The 17116-nt window shown below is 35.1% G+C and overlaps 1 pseudogene; it reads right to left on the minus strand.

Moving 5' to 3' along the window:
- Nucleotides 1-12409, minus strand: part of LOC111719001 — a 37245-nt pseudogene extending 24836 nt beyond the window's left edge.
- Between the last annotated feature and the right edge of the window lie 4707 nt (nt 12410-17116).

Consider the following 17116-nt stretch of genomic DNA (forward strand, 5'->3'; position numbering starts at 1 on the left):
TGGGGGAGAAATCTAGGGATTCAATTAGCTTTGCAGATGATCTCCTTTCTACTTCCTAAAACCAATTTATGCATTGTTAAACCTAGGATTCAAAATTAATTTTTAAAAATTGCTCCTGAGGGGAAGACACAGACTTTGGAAATGTTTGGTACTCACAGCTGGCATTGTTATTCCTTTGGACTTATAAAATATGTCCAAAACAATTCCTCTAAGCACTCCAGGATAGAGAAAGGCAGCTTTCAAATAATTGTTGTTTAGTAATGAGTCTTAAGATTCTTGTATCCTGCTTAGAAAAAAAAAAAAGATCCGATGAAATACTTTTGACTTACACTATTGAGAGGACTTATAGGAAAAATTCACTCAATACAACACTTTTTCAGCAGAAGTGTTTCTCCCTAAGAATACAGAGTTCTTAGATGAGAACCTGGGGTAGGGAGGAATCCAACAATGTTCAGCAGAAACCAGATCTGAGGTTAGTAAAGAATGTTGGGTGCTTAGAACATCAATTGTGGCAACAAAAGAATCTCAAATAGTTCCTTCGCAAAACATTACGCCACCCAGACCTCGGAAACTTGGGGATTCAAAACGGATACCAGGGAAGGAGACAAAATTATTTATTTCAACAAAAATCCATATGTGACACAATGGCCTGTAAAAATATCTTTTTTCCAAACTAATGTTTCAATAATAAAAGGGTCTAATTTGTCATTTCTAACTTTTTTTTTTAAATCCATAACTAATCCAGGGATGGGAACACTAGACATTTAGCATGCATTAACTGTTTGTGTGCCTGTGGTGTGATAAAGCAGGATGAGTAATGATCGCAGACCTAGGAGAACCAACTTTAAATCTGGTTCTATTATTTAATAACTGTGATCTTAGGCAAGCTTCCTCTCTCTGCAACGTGGCTATAATAATGTTTTCATTAACTATCACAGAAGCAGCAAGGTGGTGTAATGGACAGAAAGCTATCTAGTGGATTCAGGAAAACCTGAGTTTAAATTTTACTTCAGACATTGGGCAAGTCAATTAGCAACTAACTGATTCACTTTCCCCATCTATAAAATGGGGATAAAAAAAACATCTATCTACCAAGGTTGTTGTGAAAATCAAGTAAGTATATTTGTAAAGTGCAAATCACAGTGTCTGGCACATAATAGATATTTAATAAATGCTTGTTTCCTACCTCACAGCTTTTTTTTTTTTTTTTTTTTTTTTTTTTGAGGAACACTTCTGTAAGACTGATAGAGAATAGCAGAAATGCGTTTTTATATAAGTGGATGGAACTATTAGCCTTCTGCTCCCAAATAGCTACACATAGGTATAAATGCCAGAATGAACTTTAGAGATTATCTAATTTAAGTTTCCCATTTTAGAGGTGAGAAAACTGAGGTCTAGAAAAATGAGAAGTGCCTAAGATTTCATAGATAGGGATTTTCTGGCTCCAAATCCAAGGCTCTTTCTTCAACCTCATCGTGTTATACCACCCTTTCTTCCTCTTCTACTTACTCTCTTCTGTTTGAACTCATCAGCTCAAATGTAGGCAGCTAATACTGACAAGGAAGGCTACACATTGTTAGCCTTGTTATTTTCAATTTACAGCTTAGGTAGGATACAGAAAGGTAGTAGCCACTGAGATGCTATTTCACCTCTCATCTTCTAGAACAGCCTTTTTTTTTTTTCTTTCGCTCATGCTTCACGATCCTAGACTCTCAATAGCCATGTTTCCTCCCCTCTCTTACTTCTCCTTCTTTCTTTCCCGCCTCCTCCCTCCTCCACTCCCAACCACCCGCCTTTTCTCCCAGATGTGGGAGAATGAAGCGCACCTAGATAGAAACCTCAAAGCGCAGACAAGCGTGCAAATGGTCCCCATAGTTTTCTCACCTAAGTCTTGGCTCTGTCTCTTCCTTTTGCTTTCATCTTATCTCTCCTCGTCACTTGGGATCCTCCTGCTCTCCTGCTTTCCTACCTCTCGCTCCCACCACTCAGATTTCAAAGTATTGTGGAATGTGAGAATTGGAAGGTATCCCTGTGGCCAAATAGTTCAATTCCTACTTAAAATCAATCTAATTGTTAGGAAAGTGACCTATCTAGGGAGTCACACATGCAGTACATGTTTGAGGTAAGATTTGAACCTGATTCCAAGAGAACTATGAGTCTCCTAATGTAGTCTAAGATGTCTTTAACCTTTTTGATTGTCAAATAACACTGTTGTCACTTACTGAATCTGTAATTCACTAAGACCCTCAGACCTTTTTCCAGACAGACATGTCCCATTCTTACTTGTGAAGTTACTTTTTTTGAACCCAACCATAAAACTTTACATTTAAACCTATTGAATTTCATCTTGCTAGACTCAACCCAAAGACTACCAAGATAGTTTTGATCTGATTCCTGTCACTTAATGTGTTACCTGCCCATTCTAGATTTGTGTTCTCCACAGATTTGATGAACATGCATAATGATTCAGTAAATAGAACACAAGGCTTGGGCTCAGAACTCCTGAGTTTAAATCCTGCTTCAGGACATTTATAGTTGTGTGGCCCTGGGCAAATTATTTAAACTTGTTTGGTTCAATTTTTTCATCTGTAAAATGGGGATAATAATAGCACCTACCTACCAGGGTTGCTGTGAAGATCGAATGAGGTAATATTTACAACACATTTTGCAAATCTTAAAATGCTATATAAATTCTAGCTACTATAAGCATTTCTTGGAGTTACTGATAAAAATGTTAAGCAGCACAGGGCCAAGTTCAGATTTCTGGAGGTTTTCTGTTGGAGACCATTGATCCCAGCCATTTAGTCCATTCCAAATCTATCTCAACATGTGATTATCTAACCCACACCTCTCTGTCTCCTCCACAAGAATGGTAGAACTACTTGACCAAATGTTTTGTTATGATCTAAGTAAATTATTTCTTCAGAATTACCACTTGGTAATCCTGTCAAAAATGAAATATGGTTAGCCAGGAACTGTTCTTTATTTTTTAAAAATTATCTTTTTATTACATTTAAAATTCTGAATGGGCTCCCTCCCTTTCTTCCCACCCTACACTAAAGAAGGTCATTGTTTGACACAAATATGCATGTATATACATATATATCACATATATGCATACCCACTTATATGTATGCATAAATACACACATGTAAAGTCATACTATGTTTACTTTTTAAAAAATCAGTTCTTTCTCTGGATGCATATAGCATCTTCCTTCAGAGGTCCTTTGTAGTTTGAGTATTTCTAATACTCAGAACAGCTTAGTAGTTAAATTGTTCTTCAAACAATATTGCTATTATCATAATCAATGTTCTCTTACTTCTGTTCATTTCACTCTTCACTATTTAATGCATCTTTCCATGTTTTTCTAAAATGTGCTCATCATTTCTTATAGTACAGTAATATTTCCTTAAATTCACATACCACAACTTACTTATTCAGTCATTCCCAAATAGATAGGCATCCCCTCAATTTCCCTTCTTTTCCACCATAAAGAAACCTGCTTTAAGTACTTTAGAACATGAAGGTTCTTTTCCTTTTTCCCTGATCATCTTGGGAAACAGACCTAATAGTGATAGTGCTGAATCAAATCCGTTTTATAACTCTTTGGATATAATTTCATATGTATCTCCAAAATTGGACCAGTTCACAATTCCACCAACAATCCATCAATGTCCCAATTTTTTCAAACCCCTCCCAATATTGGTCATTTTCCCCTTCTATCATTTAAGACAATCTAATAGATATAAAATGATATCTCAAGGTTGTTTTAATTTGCAAACTCTGATCAATAATGGTTTAGAGTATTTTTCATGTGGTGATTTATAACTTAGGTTTCTTCATTAAAAACAGTCTGTTTAAATCCTTTGACCAGAACCTGTTCCTGATGAAGCTGTGTTGGCTCTTTATAATTGCTGCTTCTTTTTCTAGAGGTTCATTAATCATCTCTTTAATGTTGTCTTCTACCCAGAAATGAAAGTCAAGATCAATACTAGTTGGCAGACTCTGTTCTCTTTTCTTTTTTAAATACTGGATTAACATTTGCCCTTCTCTAATCTTTTGAAGGGGCAATTAGGTGGTACAGTGAATAGAGTATTGCACCTGAACTCAGGAAGATTCATACTTCTGAGATGAAATCAGGACTCAGACATTTACTAGCTGTGTGACTCCGGCCAAGTCATTTAACCCTGTTTGCCTCAATTTCTATATCTGTAAAATGAGCTGGAGAAAAAAATGTCAAACCATCCCAGTATCTTTGCCAAGAAAACCCCAAATACAGATATGGAGAATTGGACTTGCCTGAAATGACTGAACAATAACCCCAAAATCTTGTGGTGACTCCTATTTTCCAGAGGTATAGACAGTAGCTCAGCAATCACATATCAGTTCTTTCAAGGACAACAAGGATAATTGTTTCTGTTCTGGCTGGAAACTCTGAGGGACTTCCTCTCCCAGAGTGATTCTTTGTGAAGGCAAAGTAGGCCATTCTTACCTAACCTTTAATCACTGAATGGGTGTTGCTTCACACAAACTGAAACCTGGGAAATACTTTAGCTTAAAAAGGCCAAGGTACCCCTACTGCATCTGGGACCACACCAGTCATCTTGACCTATATCTTGCAACTGAAGGCTGATGATTCTGGAAAAGAGAGTGAGATTGGTGACTTTGCACAGCTCTGCCTCCTGGAAATCCAATTTATTTTCAAGTCAAGACATCACTTTCCTGATGTCTCTGGTCCTCTTTGAGAATGAAGGATGAATAACAACAACAATGTAGTTCATCCGGGAGACTTAAATTAAAAAATTCCACAAATTAATAGGCATTTAGTAAGCACTTGTTATGTGCCAGATACTGTGGTAGGCAGTGAGAATGTAAAAAAAAGGAAAAAATATCCAGCCCCTGCTCTCAAGGAGCTTACAGTCTAATGAGGGAGTGAATATGTAAACGCCTTTGTAGAAATAAATTATACACTTAGATAAATTGATACTTTCTTGTTATGTCTACCCATCCTGAATTTCAATTCCCTATTATCCATTTTTATTCTGTATTTCCATTCAAGGGGTCATTCTCCTTGTCAGAGAAAACTGAAGAAAAATAAGAATTGGGAAGCTTTGCTTTTTATTCCATTCATTTAAAACAGAGGATCCATCTCTTCTTTGATCTTTCCTTTTCTCCCTCTACCCCAAAGCACCTTATAATATGTTTTCCTCTTCTTTACTTTCAGGTGTAGCTCAATTTACCTACACTACCATGCTTTTATATGATTCACCCTCTGTCTCTGTCCTTGCTTTCATTTTCTGCATATTGCTTTTAAAATCTGGGTTGGATAAAGGGTGATACCATTAACAAATTAGGAGAGCAAGGGATAATTTGCTATCAGATCTTTGGAAAAGGGAGGAATTTATGAACAAAGAAGAACTAGAGAAGATTATGAAAGGCAAATGGATGTCTTCAGTTATATTAAATTAAAAAGGTTTTGCACAAATAAAACCAACAGAAACAAGATTAAAAGGAAAGTACAAAGCTGGAGAAATATTTTGCTGCCAGGGTTTCCATTAAAGGTCTCATTTTTAAAATATCTAAAGAACTGTGTCAAATGTATAAGAATATGTCATTCCCCAATTGATAAACTGTCAAAGGATATGAATAGATAATTTTCAGATGATGAAATTAAAGTCATCTCTAGTTACATCAAAAATGCTCTAAATCACTATTTATTAGAGAATTGCAAATTAAAACAACTCTGAGGTACCACCTTACATCTCTCAGATTGGCTAAAATGACAAGAAACGATAATGATAAATGTTGGAGGGGATGTGGAAAAACAGGGGCACTAATGCATTGTTGGTGGAGTTGTGAAATGATCCAACCATTCTGGAGAGCACCTATGCTCAAAGGGCTATAAAACTGTGCATATCCTTTGACCCAACAGTGCCATTACTGGGTCTGTATCCTAAAGAAATAATAAAGGAGGGAAAAGGACCCACATGTGCAAAAATATTTGCAGCAGCTCTTTTGTGGTAGCAAAGAATTGGAAAATGAGAAAATGCTCATCAGTTGGGGAATGGCTGATTAAGTCGTGGCATATGAAGGTGAATATTATTGATCTGTAAAAAAAATGAACAAGCTGATTTTAGAAAGGCTTGGAAAAATTCACATGAATTGATACTGAGTGAAACAAGTAGAACCAGGCTACATTGTACACAATAACAGTAAGAATATATGCTGATCAATTATGAAAGTCTTGGTTCTTCTCAGTGACTCAGTGATCCAAGGCAATCCCAATAGTCTTTGGATAGAAAATGCCATCTGCATCCAGAAAAAGAACTATGGGGATTGAATGTAAATTAACACATGCTGTGTTTACTTCTTTTTTTCTCTCCCATAGTTTTTCTCTTTTCTTCTGATTTTTCTTTCCAATATGGTTCATAAAGCAATGTATGTTAAAAATAAATAATATAAAAAATGAAATCTGAGTTAGTTGGTGAGATGTCTGTTTGCCATGAAGGTTTCTTAATATATCTGCCATTTTTCCTCTTCATTGCATTGTTACCCTTTGTGTCTTCAACTTTTCATTCCTGGGAATCTCCCATCCCTCCTAGGCTTACTTTGTACTCTAGTTGAATTTTAGTTCAAGAGCTCCTCCTTGGACTTCCTTTGAACCTTTTAAAATCAGCTTTCTCAGAATTTCTCATTTTATGTATAGATTTTCTTTCCTTCTCTATCACAAACTACAGCACATAGAGAAATCTTCTCAGGATTCATATCCTTTCCAATTCATATTATCCTTGTTAGAATCAGATCTAGAATAGAATTACCCTTTTTTTGGTTCCTCTGTTTTTTGAAGGATAAAATTTAATAATTTTATTATTAAGGAATATGAAGGAATAAATTTAATAATAATTAAAGAGAGCAGATCTGAATAATTAAAATTCACTATTACTCCAACACAGTGCCAGGCTTATGAGCTATTCCCCCAAACTGACCATTTATTTTTCCTTTTTTTTAGGTAGTCTATACTATGTTCCATGACAAAGAGTACTTCTGCTTCTCTTTCCATTGACCTTCATCCAAATACTTTCTATCATTCCAAGCAGCTAGATGATACAATAAATAGTGTGATCAATCTGTAGCTAAGAAAACCTGAGTCCAAGTATTGCTTTCTGTATGGCCTGGTGAAGTCACTTGATGTTTCCAAGCCAATTTCCTCATCTGTAAAAGTGGAATAATAATAGCACCTAATTCACAGGGTTATTGAGAGAACCAAATGAGATGATATACGTAGAGTGCTCTGTAAATCTTAAAATCAAATATAAGTGCTAGACGTTATTATGCTTTTTCATGCCGGGTGTGAGATTTTCTCAATAAGTATAACTTCTTTATACATAATGCTACTTATCTTCTTTCACCTATCCTGGCTTTTGTGGGTTTTTAATGTGGTTTTTTCCTGTAACGAAGGTCACTATGTCAGTAGAGAGAAATTGTTGGATTCAAAACAGAAATGTTAATATCAACATTTGACAACTGAATGGATATTATTAGATTAGTAAGAGGCAAGTTTTGGAAGATTGATATTTTGAATCTGGGTAATTAGTACAATAGTAGTACTCCAACAAAATTAGGAACAGGTTTTGTTTTGGGGGAAAGTTCTGCTTTGAACATGCACTTAAGATGCACAAGTAGAGGTGTCCTAGAAGCAGATGGAAATGAAGACCTGTAATTCAAGAGTAACATGAGTACTGACTATATAGATTTGGTAATTTTCTTCATTCTTGTTTAAACCATAAGGATTGTATAGCATTTAATCCATAGAGAAACAGAACAGAATCCTTTTTTTTTTAATAGCCTTTTATTTACAGGTTATATGCATGGGTAACTTCACAGCATTAACAATTGCCAAACCTCTTGTTCCAATTTTTCACCTCTTACCCCCCCACACCCTCCCCTAGATGGCAGGATGACCAGTAGATGTTAAATACATTAAAATATAAACTAGATACACAATAAGTATACATGACCAAAATGTTATCTTGCTGTACAAAAAGAATCAGACTTTGAAATATTGTACAATTAGCTTGTGAAGGAAATCAAAAATGCAGGTGGGCATAAATATAGGGATTGGGAATTCAATGTAATGGTTTTTAGTCATCTCCCAGAGTTCCCTCTCCGGGCGTAGCTGGTTCAGTTCATTACTGCTCCATTGGAAATGATTTGGTTGATCTCGTTGCTGAGGATGGCCAGGACCATCAGAACTGGTCATCATATAATATTGTTGTTGAAGTATATAATGATCTCCTGGTCCTGCTCATTTCACTCAGCATCAGTTCGTGTAAGTCTCTCCAGGCCTTTCTGAAATCATCCTGTTGGTCATTTCTTACAGAACAGTAATATTCCATAATATTCATATACCACAATTTATTCAGCCATTCTCCAACTGATGGACATTCTTTCAGTTTCCAGTTTCTGGCCACTACAAAAAGGGCTACCACAAACATTCGTGCACATACAGGTCCCTTTCCCTTCTTTATAATCTCTTTGGGATATAAGCCCAGTAGTAACACTGATGGATCAAAGGGTATGCACAGTTTGATAACTTTTTGAGCATAGACAGAACAGAATCTTGAGGCATACTCACACAATGGGGCATGGATGGAGATATTATAAAGGAAATTGAGGACGTATAGCCAGATAAGTAGGTTGAGAACAAGGAAATAACAATGCTGAGAAAATTGAAGATACACATCTGGATGTTAGGATAGAAATAAGAGTTTGATGTGGGAGTGTTTTTATCTTATTCTATTCAGAGTCGTAGGCAAAGATGTAAGAATTCAAACTATGGGAGCAAGTGAGTTCACTGATAGAAAGAATACAGAAAATAGAAGGCCCAGAACAGAGTCCCAGGGTACAAACATACACAGAAACAGAACATGTATGACAATCTAGCAAAGGGGAAGGAAAAGAACTGGAGAAAATGAGAAAAAGGCAATTTCATGGAAACCTAAGTTGGTGAGACTATGAAGAAAAAGACAATTCAGCAGTGCCCAGTACTGCAGAGAGGTCAAGAATAATGAAAAATGAGAAAAAGTCATTGGATTTAATGGTAAAGAGATCATTGGTATCCTTGAAGAAAGCAGGGTAAATTGAATAGAAAGGTAAAAAAATTACAATTCTTTTTAGTTGTGCTTTTCTTTTTTTTTTTTAAATCTTATACATTATTATTGGTAACAATGTATTAAAGTGTTTTTTTTTGTCCTGAATTTAATGAGCACCAAAAAAGAACATTTCTATATAGAAAATAAATCAGAAAGCATTTGAAACCAATATATGAATCAAAAAACTTTCTTACATACAGCTTGTTTAACAAAATCGAAAAACTCAACATGTTACTTTCAAAACTGTTCTGGTTGTCTATATTTTCTTTTGATCACCTTGTATTTTTCTGTGTGTTTTTTTTTTTTTGTTTCTTTTTTGAGGGTAGCAACTTTTATCTCTCTCGTATACCACCCCCAAATTATTTTTAAAAACACAATCCTGATAAAAAAAATAAGCAGTCTAACAAAATAAATCAACACATTTGCCTTGTCCAAAAATGTATGTCTCATTGTGCACTTTGGGTCCATCATTGTCTGTCAGCTGGTAGGACATCATCTGTCCTTTGGAAGTGGTGTTGGTCATTACAGCACTCAGAGTTCTGAAGTCTTTTAAAGTAGTTTTTCTTTAAAATACTTTTGTTTAAGTATGAATTGCTCTCTTGTTTCTTAGTTTCTTTTTTCCCTCCAAATATAATTGTTAATTATACAATATATAGTATCTATAAAATATGATATTAATTCAATAAAATTTAACATCTGTCCGGTGCCTGCTATGGACAAAGCATATGGGGGAGATAAGAAAAAGTTTTTGATTTGGAGAGCTAGCACAGAGCAGGTGCCATGGCTCTCTTCCAGGTTCTCCTTAGGAGAGGGGGTTAAGAAAAGACAAACAGAAGAAAGAAACCAAGGATCAATTATGTAACCTTTCTATGGTCTATCCCCTTCATTGACTGTACTTAATTTAATTCTCCCCTTGTCTGGCTTGTCATAATTAAGTTGTAAGATTGTAGGGAATGGATTAAGTTTGGAAAGATTTTTTTTGACATGAGTTTTTGTTTTTGTTTTTTAGATCCACAGTCTTGGAAGAAAAAATTCCTGGAACTATCAAAATGACCAACTAAAAAGTCACATAGGTCATTTTAAAGTCCAAAGGCCATTTTAACTACTCTGGAAACCATTCCACAAGAGAATGTCAGTTTGCTATGGGTGATTGGCTGCAAATTACAAAAAGAAAAGCTTCTGGAACCAGAAAAAGGACCTCAAATAAAAATTGTGACTTTCATCAAAGGCCAGGCATAGAAGCAATTAGAAGCTAACGTTTGGTTCATTTTATGGTTCATTAACTTTATTTTTAAAGATAAGGTTGTTTGTGGTCAGTGTGGATCAGTGTACTAATTTCCTTCTTTTGGCCACAGTCTGTGTAAAAGATATTTGAGTGGCCTTAATATGAATTATTGATCTCTGAACTTTCACACTTTGGGTAATATGATTTGTACCTGACAGTGGTTTCTCTTCTATGTGGCTAATGACAGTAGAGCTAAAACCTCTTTTGGTGGATTTATTCAAGTATTATTCCTATTTGGGCAATCTTTAACTAATATAGGTCAAAGACCTAGGTAGCTTCTGGATACAAAAGACATAGCTAAAATCCAAAAAAAAAATAATTAAGCTCTAAATGTTCATGTAACTGTATTATTACTTTTCCCTTCTTGGTTCATCACAGAATTCTAGCATTAAGGATTGGTCATTTTCCAGAGAATCAGATTAAAAAGGGTTAATAAGCCAATACTGAGATTCATTCTCAATATGGCCTCTGGGATAATTTAACTACATTCCCTTTATTAAAAACTTAAAGATATCCAATATCATTTGTTAGGGGTCAGGGATGGAGGCCAAGTAGTGAAACAAAGAGAGACAAGTTATTCTCTCTCCCAGGGCCTCTATTTTATTTTTTTAAAACAGAATTTAGGTGTCTATAATCTAATTACTCTTCCTTCTCCCTCAACACCAAGTGTAGTATGGAATTTGCTACAGAAAATGTTTAATTCTATATCCCACTTCTCTGCAAGCAAGAGCTATTCATATACTAGATTTCACAACCTTTCCACTTGTATTTTTGATCCTAGCCCCTCAAGTCTTGTTTATAAACATCCTCTATAATCTTTATATCTAGCTATTTTTTCTCAGGTGGCTTTGTTACTCATTATCTATGGATGTCTCATACCTGTGGACGTTCCTCCTCCTCTTCTTCCTCTTCTTCTTCTTCCTCTTCTTCTTCTTCTTCTTCTTCTTCTTCTTCTTCTTCTTCTTCTTCTTCTTCTTCTTCTTCTTCTTCTTCTTCTTCTTCTTCTTCTCTCTCTCTCTCTCTCTCTCTCTCTCTCTCTCTCTCTTTCTCTTTCTCTTTCTCTCTGTCTGTCTCCTTCTCCCTCAGAGATCTTATTAGCTCTCTTGGGTCAGTTCTCATCTCCATGCTGATGACTCCCTATGTATACATTTCTAGTTTTTCCAGAGCTTCAGTTCCACATCAATCATTGCCTATTGGACATTTCTAATTGCATATCTTTTTCCATTTAGGATAAGCATTTCTATTTAAAACAGAAATCATTATATTTTTTAAAAAGACTTTCCACTTTTTCTTACTTTCCTGTTTCTGTCAACTGTATTTCCAGTTACCCAGGGTAACAAACTCAGAATCATTGTCATCTCTTCTTGTCCAATTATTCATTATGCAAAATACAATCAGTTGACACAACTTATTGATTCCACTTCACAAAATAACTTACATCATTCCACAACCATCCTCATCATTTCTCTCCTGTGTTATTATGATAATTTCCTAATGGTTCTTTTTCACCCAAGTCTCTCCTCTCATCAATCTATCCTTCATACAAATATCAATGTGATATCTAAAGCAGAGTGACTGCTGCTCCCCTGCTCAAAAACCCTCAGTGGCTCCTCCTTCTCTCCAAGATAAAATACAGACTTCTTTGTCTTTAAAGCCCTTCATATTCTGACTTCTCTTCACCCATTCAGGATTAGTGCACAATATTCCCTTTCATCGACTCTATGGTCCAGCCAAATTGGCCTACTTGCCACTCCTTATATATGACATTTTGTTTTTCCTCTCCTTGATTTTGTGCAAGCCACAACCATGGAGAATTCATTCCATCTTCCTCATTATCCATGGGTGTCCCATACCTGTGGATGTTCCTCCTCTTCCTCTCTTCAGTACAGTGATGTCCTTGACAGGTGGAGAACTTTGAGAATCCCTGTTGTTTAGTTATTTCAACTGTGTCAGACTCTCGGTGACTCATTTTGGGGTTTCCTTGGCAGAGCTACTAGAGTGGTTTGTGACTTCCTGAGGCAAACAGGATTAAGTGACTTGCCCAGAGTCACATAGCTATTAAATGTCTGAAGCTGAATTTGAACTCAAGTCTTCCTGATTCTAGGCTTGGTGGTCTATCTACTGTATCACACAGCTGCCCTACCTCTGCTGTCCCCAGTTCCTAGTGTTCTTCCTTCAAAATTCTACTTATTTATATTTATACTATTTTTTCCTCAGATTAAATATAAAGTATTTAAGGTCATGAGTCACTTCATTTTGTCTTCAAAGCCATAACCATAATACATAGGATGGATATCTTTATATCCATAGTCCAGTCACTGCTACTCTGTAGGTGATTTCACTACTAGATATAGAGATCTCTTGTAGGAAATCTAATAAGACCGTCTACACAAGTATGATACAGTGTATCTAATACTTGTCTCAGCTAGATTTGAAGTGAGAAAACTGTATTATATAAACCATTCTTTTAAATTTTCAGAAAAAAACAAACATTTCTTTCACTATTTCACAGAACACACTCTAGTACTGTATCAATCTACCAGAAGCCTTTAGATATTGTTTACATAGAAAAAAGAGGGATATTAAAGGATGTCATGGAACTTCTTTCACTCACTCCATTCTATCCCAACTCTTAGAAATAAGAGAAGTGAAAATTGGGATTTCTGTGCCAGAAGAGTCATATGTCCATCTCCCAATGAACTCTGTCCTCCGTCCAGGCAATTGAGTAATTTGAGCTAGTATCAAAGACTGTCATAAGCAACCTTTCAACCTCTTATTGACTGGAACCAGTGAAGTTCAGCTAACTCTCAATTACTCATTCAAAAAAGGAACACAGATTAAATTCACACAGATAATTCAAGAACCACATTAGAGATCCTGTCTTTACTATCTATGCCTTTTTTGCAATTCAATTAATTTTTATTCTATGAATTTCGATCTAATGCCTTTTGAAGCATAGAAGGGTAATATTGATATTGGCTCATTATCTTTGGTTCCTTTAAGCACAAGGTAATTTCCTTGTTAACTCTGTTTATAGTGTGAATTTTTATTTTTGCTTTGTCTATTTGCAACTCTTGTTTTTTTTGGATATACCTGACGTATAATAAATTTTGTTACAGTTTCTTTTTTCAATTCTATGAATGTCTTTACTTTTAAGATATATTTCACGTTAGCAACATTGTGATATTTTGTTTTGTCTCATTCATTAAACAACATTTATTAAGTGACTTCATTTTATTGTATTAGTCTTATTTTTATAGTGTTGTCTCAGTTCACTATATATTTGAAAAAACAAATTCTTTATCAGAGAAACTTGCTGCAAAGGTTGCTCCTTCCCAGTTTCCTGCTTTGCTTCTAATTTTAGCTATGTTGATTTTATTTATGCAAAAAATTTTTTAACTTTGTGAATGCAAAGTCATCCATTATTTTTCATGTGAAAATTTCTATCTTTTTTTTTTTTTTTTTTGGTCATGAACTCTCTTCCTATCCATAGATCTAATAGGTAATTTCTTCATGATCCACTAATTTTCTTATGATATTACTCTTAATATCTAAATCATGTATACATTTTGAGCTTATCTTTATATATTGTGTGAAGTGTTTGTCTATTCCTAGTTTTCTCCAGATTACTTGACAGTTTTCCCAGCAGTTTTTGTCAAAGAATGAGTTTTTAGCCGAGATCTTTAGATTTATTAAACACAAACTCACTGTGTTCCTTTGTTCCTGATATGTACCTAATCTCTTCTATTGAACAATGTATTTTATTTCTTATCCAGTATTAAATTGTGTTTGATGATTACAGTTTTGTAATATAGTTTGAGGTCTGGTGCTATGAGATCTTACTTCCCATTAAAAAAAAATAATTCTCGATATTTTTTGGCTTTTTAAAATTTATTTTGAAATATTTTCCCATTATTTTAATCTGTCTTTATTTATGTGAAAAATATTTTGTAATTGTGTTTATAAAGTAAGTTGTGCTATAAAGAAATACCATTCCTTTACTTTGTTTCCTTCTCTTTATATTTATTCTGAACTTTGATTCATAGACTTTATGACTGTTTATTTCTTCTTTAGTCTCTTCATGTTCCTCTTGGAATTAAAGCTTCTGAAATACCATTTTTGAGCTCCCTTGAACCAATTTCTGTGTTATTGTTTTTCATAGATCTTGATCTCTCGCCCATTTTTTCCTCTTATGCCTTACTCTGAAAAGTATCAGTTAATAAGGAAAGTAAGGATACAGGCATTTCTTTATTATAGAAATTACTCTGTCTCAAATTGTTCAGTCTAAATCTGATCTCTTCTCCTTCCATATAAATTCTCATTCTGACTTGCCATACAATCTCCTTTTTAAATTCCTGCCTTCCTACACTTTGGGGGCCAAATGTTTGTACACCAATTTCTTTTTTTCTTAAGTCAGGTTGTTATTGAATAGGTAGAATGCCTGTACGATAATACCCACCAAATTTTACCCATTGCAAGCAAGGTCCCCATCTCCTATTCCAGGTTTATACTTCTTTTCCCAAGGGAATATTCTTCAGTAGAACTCCTATATTGAATTGAAACCCCCATTTGTTCCCTCTTTTAATATTTTGCTTTTGACACCTCACCCATTTTCCTGTAAGGTCCCCTTTCTGAGAACTGCTGAGAAACTTCAGAAATTACTTTTTTTCATTATTGACTCTTGGACTTGGTTGGCATACATCACATATTCTCTCTTTATTCTCTATTTCCCCTTTCCATATTTATTCAAATTCTCATTTCTGTAATTTGGTCCCACAAGAGACGCTGAATCATCTATAGGGGAGTTGTAGGATTTAATTCATGGTATTCTAGGTCTTCTCCATTATCACTCTTCCTATTTAAAAAAAAAATCCTACTTTCATCATTATCTAATCCTCATCTACTTAAAAAATATCTCCTAATAGCCCCTTATTGTTTTAATCATGTAGGGAAGTTCAGATAAGAGGTATATTTGAGGGGAAAGGTAATGAGCTCTCTTTTGAAAATGTTGAATTTTTAGCAGTCTTTGAGCCATCTAGTAGGTAGCCAATAATACAAGACTAAAGCTTAGGAGAAACACTAAAGATGAACATACAGATTTGGAGTCATCTGCATAGAGAATACAAATAAACCTTTGGAAATTATGAGGTAAGTGAGTGAGAAAATATATATAAAGAAAACAACCCAAGAAAGAATCTTAGGATAGAGCCATATTTGGATTGCATAAGGTAGCAGGTGGAAAATACTTTGCAAACCTTAAAGAGCTATATAATTGTTAGCAATTATTCATATTAACATTAGTGAAGAGATCTGATGTAGATGATAAAAGATGAAATGAAATTTGAAGTAGCAATATTTTTATTCAATCATTTCCTTTTATTTTATCTCCATTTGCATATACTTCCTTGAATATCGCACCATAACCTCAACTTCAACCTCAAAATATTTAAAACTAAACTCATTATGGAATTTCTAACTTAAAAGGAGACATGATTGGATGCAAAGGAGTCCAGGTCTACCACAAATGTTCTACTTAGGTCCTAAAATAGGAGGGTGGAGTTAAAATGGTGAAATGGAAGCTAGAATTTTTACCTAGCTCTCCAATACACCACCTCCATAACTGTTCTACCTCCTAGGAATGTTGTACAACTCAATTTAGGGAAGAACCAGATGTTCTTCAAATTTTTTTTGAAGTTTTTGGCAGTGTTATTGGTATTGGCAGTATAGAGATATAAATGCTTGTTGACCCATATCTTAGAAAACACAAGCTTTGATATATCTATAAATACCAGAAAAACTAACAACAGGCAGTTTGATGACTGAAATCCTGTGCATTACAAAGTGTAACAATAACAAAGAATCCATTTTCTGACTTTCCAACAACCTGGAAAATGCACCTAATTGAATCATGAAAGCCAAGAACAAGTCCTCTTAAATCATTATTCTAGCCCAAAGCAGTAGGGGAAGACAGAAGAAGTGTTTAGTCACTGGGATGCGGGAAATAGCAGCAGGACCACAACAGATAAAAACAACAATGAACTGGCCTGGCTATGGCAGCCTCAGTGGTGATGGAAGGCAGTTCACTGCCTGATGATAATAAAGACACTGAACACCTGGGCAGGAAGAAATACCTTTTAGCACTAGACACAGACATGAATACCATTGAGCAGCTTTATCACTTATTACCCAGTTCTGAGTCAGAATTCCAGGGTGGAGAGGAATAATTTTGGTTTTGAGGGAGCAGAAGTTCTACCTGTGGTAAGGAACAAAGAACAAGTTTCAAAAGCTTGGCTATGCGGCTCTGACCTCAATGGCAGAGTACCTTAGGTCTAATCTTTAATCATTTACATAAACCTGGAGTGGAATAAATCAGGACAAAAAGACCGAAGCCAAGGGGAAACCAGAATCTCAATTCATCTGAAGCTGTACAACTTCCCAGGAGGCTAATTGTGACTGAATCCAGAAGCAATCTATAGAAACCCAAACTCAACAAGTCAACATACCCAAACCTGTATGAGGGAAACTTGCAGAGTGAAAATCAGGAATGCAGACCTCTCTCCAGGTATCATGACTTTGAAAGCATCAAAATTTTCTGGCCTCCAGACTGAACTGTGAAAGCAGCAGGACATAACAAATAGATGCTTAATTAGACCAGGAATTTTTCTTAGAGATGAAC

The sequence above is a fragment of the Sarcophilus harrisii genome, chromosome 1 (assembly GCF_902635505.1).
Source record: "Sarcophilus harrisii chromosome 1, mSarHar1.11, whole genome shotgun sequence".
In the NCBI taxonomy this organism is placed as follows: Eukaryota; Metazoa; Chordata; class Mammalia; order Dasyuromorphia; family Dasyuridae; genus Sarcophilus; species Sarcophilus harrisii.